General features: G+C 40.5%; 1 non-coding gene across 1 annotated transcript; it reads left to right on the top strand.

The window, feature by feature from the left end:
- Positions 1-9223: 9223 nt before the first annotated feature.
- LOC135273195 (U6 spliceosomal RNA) lies at positions 9224-9330 on the top strand. The gene has a single exon (XR_010341007.1). It is a non-coding gene; the product is annotated as a U6 spliceosomal RNA (small nuclear RNA).
- Positions 9331-9720: the final 390 nt, after the last annotated feature.

Here is a 9720-nt window from a genome sequence, read left to right as displayed (position 1 = left end):
GAGTTCACTGAATCTCGAAGCACAGATTTTTACGCTGCAGAAATAAACAAACTTATTTGGCAAAAATGTGTTGATTGTAAGAGTTTCTATTTTAATTAATAAAGATGTGTTTGAGCCTAGTTATAATGATTTAAAACTGCAACTGTGATTACTTTTGCACCAACCTATTACTAACTAGAGGAATCTATGAAGAAATGGCTAATTCCTAAGTTTGGAAAGAAGATACAAACTCTTACACCCTATGCTTGCAGTGTTAATACAATAGACTAAATGTTTACATCACCCCAAAGTTCAGGTATTGAAATCCTAACCACCAAGGTGAGGGTATTAGACGTGGGTCCTTTAGGAGACAACTGGGGATCAGTGCTCTCATAAGGAGACCCTAGAGAGATCCCTTGCCCCTTCTAACATATCAAGAGACAGAGGAGATGCCTTCTATAAACCAGAATGCCAGCCTTCACCAGACGCCAAATCTACTGGAATCTTCATCTTGGACTTTCCAGCCTTCAGAATTGTGAGACATAAATTTCTATTATTTATAAGCTACCCAGTTCATGGTGTCTCATTATAGCAGTCTAGATCAACTAAAGCAACAAATAATCTTGGATGCTCAAGGATGCTGTGCATGGGTGGATGAGGGAGGGGCAGGTATTTACAATATCACTTGATAGTAGTATAATATAAGCATGTCAAATAGTTAGCAAATTTCTTTGTAAGTAATAGCAGAGGACAAAACCCAAGGCTTCTTCAGAAATTCTACATTATTTGGGAAATGGTTATCCACTGAGGAACCAAATAAATTTTCACATCACTTCAAAATTTTTCTTTCAGTCTTTCACAGGGCAGACTGCGAAGAGATTCCAAAACCAATTCTCAAGTCCCAAACCAGTAAGCACACTCTGGTTTTTCATTTAATATTTTTGTTTCCTGTTCTTTCCAGTTGGCTTTGTTTGACATCTGTCTATATTAACTACATTTTCCACTTACATTACTATCTTTGGCAGCTCAAAGAAACAAACCTTTTGAGTCTGGCTGGGCTATCCTCAGTATTTTCTAGATCTCAAGGTTTTACACCATCAGCAGTCTGTGATACCTAAATCTGTTCACTTGGTAGTTGACATTCATGGAGTGCCAGCAAGAAGATGGACCCTGGATAGGAACAGGAGTAAGGCACATGTTCTCAGCCAAGCAATTTATGTGACTATAAAGCCCAGGCAACATTTCTTGTTACATCAAATTTTAAGAAAGTTACTGGCAGTGATGTTTAAGATATGTCATTTCTAGATTTTCAATAAAAAGGTCTAGACATTTGCAAGCCAAACTGTTTAACACCCAAAGAAACCCCTTCATATAGTATCATTTCTGCTATATAAATATCGTGTGCTTCCCTGTCCTTCCCTTCTATGGAAACCAAGGGAAAAAATGAAGAAATACATGAACAGGACTTTCTTGAGTCACAAATCTATACTGCAAGTGCTAGTGAAAACACTCCTTATTTATATTTCTCAAATTGTCTTCACATAATAGCTGAATTTTCATCTGACTACTCAACATCACAGCCCTTCAGGATGAATAAATGTGTGTCTCTTTGGAAATCAGCCTGTTATGGGAGAGCTCCAAAACATGCTTGTGTTTAGAAGCTATTTTTAACCCTCCCTTTTCAAAGCTTACTGTGCCAAAATATATAAAGACTTATTAAGAAAAGAAGAAAAAAGAAAAAAAATTAAGAAAGGTCACAAGGAAAAGCTTGTGGCAGAATTTGTAATTTATTTATTTCTTTATAATAAAAAGATGGTAATTTTTTCAAGAGGCCATGGAACATGCCACTTTGAGCAACGCATAAAATTATGCAAGTAGTTGTGGATTTCACCTTCTGACTCACTCATGAAAATGGTATTGGGCCTCTTCATTTTCTTCCTCGATAAGATAGCATTTGTATTGCTAATGTTATTCCCATCGCTACTGCCTGGAGAAAATTCTTATAATAAAAATAGTTACAGGGCTAGGTGCGGTGGCTCACACCTGTAATCCCAGCACTTTGGTAGGGCAAAGTGGGCAGATCACCTGAGGTTAAGAGTTTGAGACCAGCCTGGCCAACGTGGTGAAACATGTCTCTACTAAAAATACAAAAATTAGCCAGGTGTGGTGGTACATGCCTGTAATCCCAGCTACTCAGGAGGCTAGGCAGGAGAATTGCTTGAACCCAGAAGTGGAGGTTGCAGTGAGCCAAGATTACACCACTGCACTCTAGACTGTGTGACAGAGCGAGACTCTATCTCAAAATAAATAAATAAATAAAATTAGTCAGGCATGGTGGTGTGTGCCTGTAATCCCAGCTCTTTGGGAGGCTGAGGTAGGAGAATAGCTTGAACGTGGGAGGTGGAGGTTGCAGTGAGCCGAGATCTTGCCACTGCACTCCAGCCTGGGAGAAAGAGTGAGACTGCCGCAAAAAAAAAGTTACAAAAACAAAATTTACCAGAACTTATAACTAAGATGTACCATGTAGGGGACAATAACCACTACAAGACACTTGAGACTGGGGTCACTCACTGAAAGGCATCTAGAGACCAGGCAGGACAAATGAGTGAAGAAGGTGGATATGTGACCAAAGGAAGAGTGAGGATGGAGTACACACACCAAGTCACTTAACTTCAAATTGTGCAAACAGTGAGCAGACCAAATAAAGCACACTCTTTACCCCCACTCTGCATCATGCCTCCTTTCCCCCAGTTTATAACCCCTGTATATTTGGTATACCATTCTTAAAGACACTGAATACGCAAGAACATGAAAATACTCCCTAGGCCACATACTTCATTCTCTTCTTATGGCCTCCTCTTTTCCATGTAGCTTTCTTATTCTCCCACACTGTGAAGCAATCTGACATCATGAGTGTCCCCTGATTAAACATAAAATCGGGTATCTCCTCCAAGCCCAGATGCCCAGAGACATCTACAAAGGCAAAAGTGGACATGAAGTAGAGGTTAAGACTGCATTTTTCTCTGCTTGCTTCTCTTACTTTACCACCAGTTTTGATTTTTACCCTTAGACCAAATACAAAACCACTGAATATGTTTTCTAAATAGCTGTTTTATTTTGAAGTCCACAATCTTTATTAGTTTGTTAGACCCGTAACAGAGGACCACAGACTAGCGAGATCAAACATCAGAAATATATTTCTTTGTAGTCTGGAGGATGGAAATCCAAGTGAAGGTGTCAGCAGAGCTGGTTTCTTCTGAGTCCTCTTTCCTTGACTTGTAGATGACCACCTTCTCCCTGTGTCTTCACATGGGCTTTCCTCTGTGCCTGGGTCCTAATTTCCTCTTCCTATAAGGACACTAGTCATATGCTGGATGAAGGCCCACCCTGATGACCTCTTTTTAACTTAATTACTTCTTTAAGGACCCTATCTTTAAACACATTCACATTCTGAAGTACTGGGGATTAGGACGTCAGCATATGAAATTTGGGGGATACACAATTTAGCACATCGCATCCACTAAAAATCTCTTGTAGGTTTACTTTCTGTTACATCATAGATTTTTTCTAATAAACTATGTTCAGGTAGAATTTAATAAACCAACAGTTTTTAACAGAGAACTCGTTTGAAATGCAAATTTTAGGGACCCATCCCAAACCTTCTGAATCAGAAATTCCGAGGGTGGGGGCTGAGCAGCCTAATTTTTAACATATCTTTCTGGTGACTGCAATGCACACTAAAGTGTGAGAACCTCTGAAATTAATAAATGGTAATTTTAACATACTTTAAAGAGCATTTTGTTAATTTAACTTTATTCTTTAAACTTTTGTTTTAGGTATAACAAACCATCTGAAGGTCTGTTATATAGGTAAATATGTGTCACAGGGGCTTGTTGCACAGATTATTTTCTCACACAAGTACTAAGCCTAGTTCCCAATAGTTATTTTTTCTGATCCTCTCCCTTCCTCCTCCTCTCGCCCTCCACCCTCAAGGAGGCCCCATTGTCTGCTGTTCCCCTCTATGTGTCCATGTATTTTCATCATTTAAGTCCCACTTAAAGTGAGAGCATGTAGTATTTGGTTTTCTGTTCCTGCATTAGTTTGCTAAGGATAATGGCCTCCAGCTTCATCCATGTTCCTGCAAAAGGCATAATCTCATTCTTTTTATGGCTGCATAGTATTCCGTGGTATATACGTACCACATTTTCTTTATCCACTTTGCTACTGATGGGCATTGAGGTTGATTCCATGTATTTGCAACTGTGAAAGGTGCTGCAATGAACATATGCATGCGTGTGCCTTTATGGTAGAATGATTCATTACACGGGGTGTATCAGTAATGGGATTGAATGGCAGCTCTGTTTTAGCTCTTTGAGGAATCACCACACTGCTTTCCACAATGGTTGAACTAATTTACACTCCCGCCAATAGTGTATAAGCATTCTCTTTTCTCCACAACCTTGCCAGCATCTGTTAGTTTTTGACTTTTTAATAATAGACATTCTGACTGGTGTGAGATGGTATCTCATTGTGGTTTTGATTTGCATTTCTCTAATGATCAGTGATATTGAGCTTTTTTCATATGCTTATTGGCCACATGTATGTCTTCTTTTGCAAAGTGTCTATTCATGTCCTTCGCTTACCTTTTAATGGTTTTTGTTTTGTTTTGTTTTTGTTGTTGTTGAAATTTGTCAAAGTTTCTTATAGATGCTGGATATTAGACCTTTGTCAGATGTGTAGTTTGCAAATATTTTCTCCCATTCTGTAGGTTGTCTGTTTGTTCTGCTAATGGTTTCTTTTGCTGTGAAGAAGCTCTTAAGTTTAATCCAATTTGTCAATTTTTGCTTTTGTCACAATTGCTTTTGGTATGAAAATGAAGTCTTTGCCAGTTTCTATGTGCTGAATGGTACTGCTTAGGCTTTTCTTTCAGAATTTTTATAGTTTTGGAATTTACATTTAAGTATTTAATCCATCTTAAGTTGATTTTTGTGTATGGTATAAAATAGGAGTCCAATTTCAGTCTTCTGCATACGTCTAGCCAGTTCTCCCAACACCATTTATTGACTGGGGAGTCCTTTCTAGAAAGAGTATTTTGAATGGAATAATGTGGTAGGTTCTTTTTTAAGGCAAAGAATTCTTTTAAAAATGTGAGTAATCACCTTCTAATTTTTGTATTCTGAAAATTCTGAATTTTACTGCTAACCCTTTTTTTATAAGTAGGCATATCAGCATGTCATTTGATTAAGTCTGATGTTCACACTTTGCAACGATTTTGAGTATACAGTCATATATATGTGAATATATATATTGCTAACTCTTATCTTTATCTTGCTAATTTCCACTAGGCTTACTAGTTAATATCTCTCATGTTCTATTTCAATTTATTCAGGTCAAACCCCAATTGCAGCTTCCTCCAATGACTTGTCCCAAGCATTTTTCCTTCCTTGAAAGGAGATCCCCCAGGCTGAACTGAGCACTGATCAAAATTCCTTGTGTCACACTACTTCAGAACTACCAAAATTACAGATTTAAGTAGAGGTCCTTCCAGTTTTTTCCTCTTACATTCTAGAATTACAAATCAGTTCAATTGAAAAGACAGATGCTTTTCTGGCTATTTTGTGCCCAGAGGTAGAAAAATTACTTCTAACAGCTACTAAGTCTTGTTTTGATTGTTGTTGTTTTAGTCCCAAATATTTCAGCAGCAGATAATTAAACATAAGAAGCTCAGAGGTGGCTTGCCGAAATGAATTTTATTCCTTTCGCAGACAACCAGACCTTTGGCATTTTTTTGTCTATGAAAATCACATTTTGGTAAAACACTCATACAAAACACACACACACACACATACACACACACACATGCATGTGAGCACTTTTCTCTGTGGAGGACAATGGTGGCGAGGACACTATGCATTTGTCACCTAATCAAAATGGGAATTCACACTTTTTCTGAGCCAGTAACAAAAGTACCTTTAATTTTATTTTTCCTTATTTATTATTATTATTTTTCTAAAGGCTAAGTCTCACTCTGTTGCCCAGGCTGGACTGCAATGGCATGATCATGGCTCAGTATAGCCACAACCTCCTGGGCTCAAGCAATCTTCCCACCTCAGCTTCCCAAGTAGCTGCAGCTACATGCTAGCACCACCATGTTCAGCTGGTTTTTTGTATTTTTTGTGGAGATGGGGTTTTGCCATGTTGGCCAGGCTTGTCTTGAACTCCTGGCTCAAGCAATCTGCCCATCTGACCCCCTGAAGTGTTTGGATAACAGGTGTAAGCCACCACTGCTGGCCTCATTTTATTTTTCATTAAAAAATATTTAATCATCCAAATGATAGGTATTATGCTTGATTAGTCTTTAGAATACTAACATTTTCATGAAGGCATTCAACCTAAATGGAGGTGAGGTGGTCTAAAATTATGGCAGAAAGAGAAATGGAAGGCTAGTGACCAGTAAACAGTGTCAAATCAAGACCACTGTCATCACTGAATAATGAGCCTCTGAAGATTCATCTTGTAGGATAGTAGCTTTAACATGTTAATGAATCATAGATGGGTAACTCTGACAATCTGATTAAAGCTATGGAACCTCTCCTGAAAATAATGCACCCAAGCCCATACATACCATTCTAAATACAATACGAGGGGGCTTGCAGGCCCTCATATAAGCATTCTCACTGTTATAGGACAGACCTTGGGCCCAGTCTTGAACTCAAGTCAAACATCATCAGAAATTAAGGTTATTAACTCTTTTTCCCAAAGATCTGTATAAAGATTTTTTTGTAACGTTTGAAATATATGTATTTAATTTTTTATTGAGCCTTTAGTATATAAAATAGTCTGCAAAACCCAGTCCTTGCTCATAGAGAAGGGTGATAGGAAGTAATGACAGGAGATATAAATGCTATAAGAGGGGTGAAAACATTTTTTAAGTTTAAGTGAAAGAGATACTGTGTTCAACTAAAAAGGCGGTGGGGGGGCGGGGAGGAATTAAGAAAAACTTCAAGGCACTGGATAAACGGTTTACAAGATGAAAAGAATTTAAAAGGTATAGTTGGCCAGAGGAGGTGAAAAGGGAGGAGAGAGAAAAGATCTTTCAGGAGAAAGGAAGAACCTTAGCATAAAGTATACAACCAGGAGAATGAAGTAGTTTTTAGAATCCCCTTTGATTACAGCGGTGATACTCAATCCCAGCTGTACATTCTAATTACCTGGAGATTTTTTTTTTTTTTTGAGACGGAGTTTCGTTCTTTGTTACCCAGGCTGGAGTGCAATGGCACGATCTCGGCTCACCGCAACCTCCGCCTCCTGGGTTCAGGCAATTCTCCTGCCTCAGCCTCCTGAGTAGCTGGGATTACAGGCACGCGCCACCATGCCCAGCTAATTTCTTGTAATTTTAGTTCAGACGGGCTTTCCTCATGTTGACCAGGATGGTCTCGATCTCTTGACCTCGTGATCCACCCGCCTCAGCCTCCCAAAGTGCTGGGATTACAGGCGTGAGCCACCGCGCCCCGCAGATTTTGGGTTTCTTTTTTTAATAAGATGGGGTTTCACCATGATGGCCAGGCTGATCTTTAACTATTGACCTGAGGTGATCTACCCACTTCGGCCTCCCAAAGTGCTAGGATTACTGACGTGAGCCACAGCGCCCGGCCCAATCTCTCTGATTTTTAAAAATAAAGTTGGCAGGGCATGGTGGCTGATGCCTGTAATCCAAGCACTTTGGAGACCAAGGTGGGCGGATCACCTGAGGTTGTGGGTTCAAGACCAGCCTCACCAACGCAGTGAAACCCCGTCTTTTAAAAAAAATAATAAATAAATTAAAAAATAAATAAAGTTAAGGCTGGGTGTGAGGCTCACGGCCACAATACATGCACTTTGGGAGACTGAGGTGAGTGGAACACCTGAGGTGAGCAGTTCGAAAGCAGCCTGGCCAACATGATGAAACCCGGTCTCTTCGAAAAATACAAAAAATTAGTTGAGCACGGTGGCCAGGACCTGTAATCTCAGCTACTCTGGAGGCTGAGAGAAGAGGATCACTTGAACCTGGGGGGCAGAGGTTGCAGTGAGCCAAGATCCTGAAACCGTACTGCAGCCTATGCAACAAGAAGAAAACTCTGTCTCAAAAATAAATAAAAAATAAATAATTAAATAATAAAATCCAGACTGGGCACAGTGATTCACCCCTGTAATCTCAGCATTTTGGGAGACTGAGAAAGGAAGATTGTTTGAGGCTAGCAGTTTGAAACCAGCCAGGGTGACAGAACAAGTTCCTATCTCAACAAAAATTTAGCTGGGCATGGTGCTGTGCACCTGTAGTCCTAGCTACTCAGGAAGCTGAGGTGGGAGGATTGCTTAAGACCTAGAAGTGGGAGGCTGCAGTAAGCTACGATTGCACCAATGCACTCCAGCCTGAGGGACAGAGCAAGATCATTTCTGTAAAAAAAAAAAAAACTAAACAAATATAAGCTTCTTTTTTTTGAGACAGACTCTTGCTCTGTCACCCAGGCTGGAGTGCAGTGGCGCGATCTCGGCTCACTGCAACCTCCGCCATCCGGGTTCAAGTGATCCTCCTGCCTCACCCTCCTGAGTAGCTGGGATTACAGACGCACACCACCATATCTGCCAAATTTTTGTATTTTAGTAGAGAGAGGCTTTCACTATGTTGGTCAGGCTGGCCTTGAACTGCTGACCTCGTGATCCACATGTCTCTGCCTCCCAAAGTGTTGGGATTACAGGCGTGACCCACTGCACCGGGCCATAATCTGAATTTTTCAGAAGGTTTTTAGATTAAAAGATTTACAGGGCTGGGCATGGAGGCTCTTGCCTATAATCCCAGCACTTTGTGAGGCACAGGCGGGTGGATCACCTGAAGTCAGGAGTTCAAGACCAGCCGGCCAACGTGGTAAAACCTGGTCTCTAATACAAATACAAAAATTGGCCAGGCATAGAGACTCATGCCTGTCATCCAACCCCTTTGGAGGCCAAGGTAAGCGGATCACCTGAGGTCAGGAGTTCAAGACCAGCCTGACCAACATGGTGAAACCTCGTCTTTAAAAAAAAAACAAAAAACACAAAAATTAAGTTGGACACGGCGGCCCACACCTGTAACCCTGGAACTTTGGAAGTCTGAGGTAGGCGGATCATGAGGCCAGAGGTTCCAGACTAGCCTGACCAACATAGTGAAACCCATTCTCTGTAAAAAAATAAATAAATAAAATTAATTAAAAAATTACCTGGGCATGTGCTCGCTTCGGCAGCACATACACTAAAATTGGAATGATACAGAGAAGATTAGCATGGCCCCTGCGCAAGGATGACATGCAAATTCATGAAGCAGTCCATATTTTTTTTCCTGTTTTTAAAAATCAAATAAAAATAAATTTAAAGTTAAAGTTAAAAAGCAAAGAAAATCAGCTGGGCACGGTGGGGGACACCTGTAAACCCAACTACCTGGGAGGCTGAGGCAGGAGAATCGCTTGAACCAAGGAGGCAGAGGTTGCAAGGAGCCAAGATCGCACCATTGCAGTCCAGCCTGGGTGACAAGAGGGAAACTCTATCTCATAAAAAGGCGGGTCAGGGGGGATTTATCCAGCACCTCGTTTTTGCAATTGTAGACACTGATCTCTCCGTTTTTTTTTTTTTTTTTGAGTGCAATGGCGCGATCTCGACTCACCGCAACCTCCACCCACCGCAACCTCCACCTCCTGGGTTCAGAAAATTCTCCTGCCTCAGCCTCCT

The sequence above is a fragment of the Aotus nancymaae genome, unplaced genomic scaffold (assembly GCF_030222135.1).
Source record: "Aotus nancymaae isolate 86718 unplaced genomic scaffold, 86718_ANA_hifiasm-v0.15.2.pri h1tg000348l, whole genome shotgun sequence".
Classification (NCBI taxonomy): Eukaryota; Metazoa; Chordata; class Mammalia; order Primates; family Aotidae; genus Aotus; species Aotus nancymaae.
The sequence above is the reverse complement of the archived record's forward strand: the minus strand, read 5'-3'. Positions and strand labels throughout refer to the sequence as shown.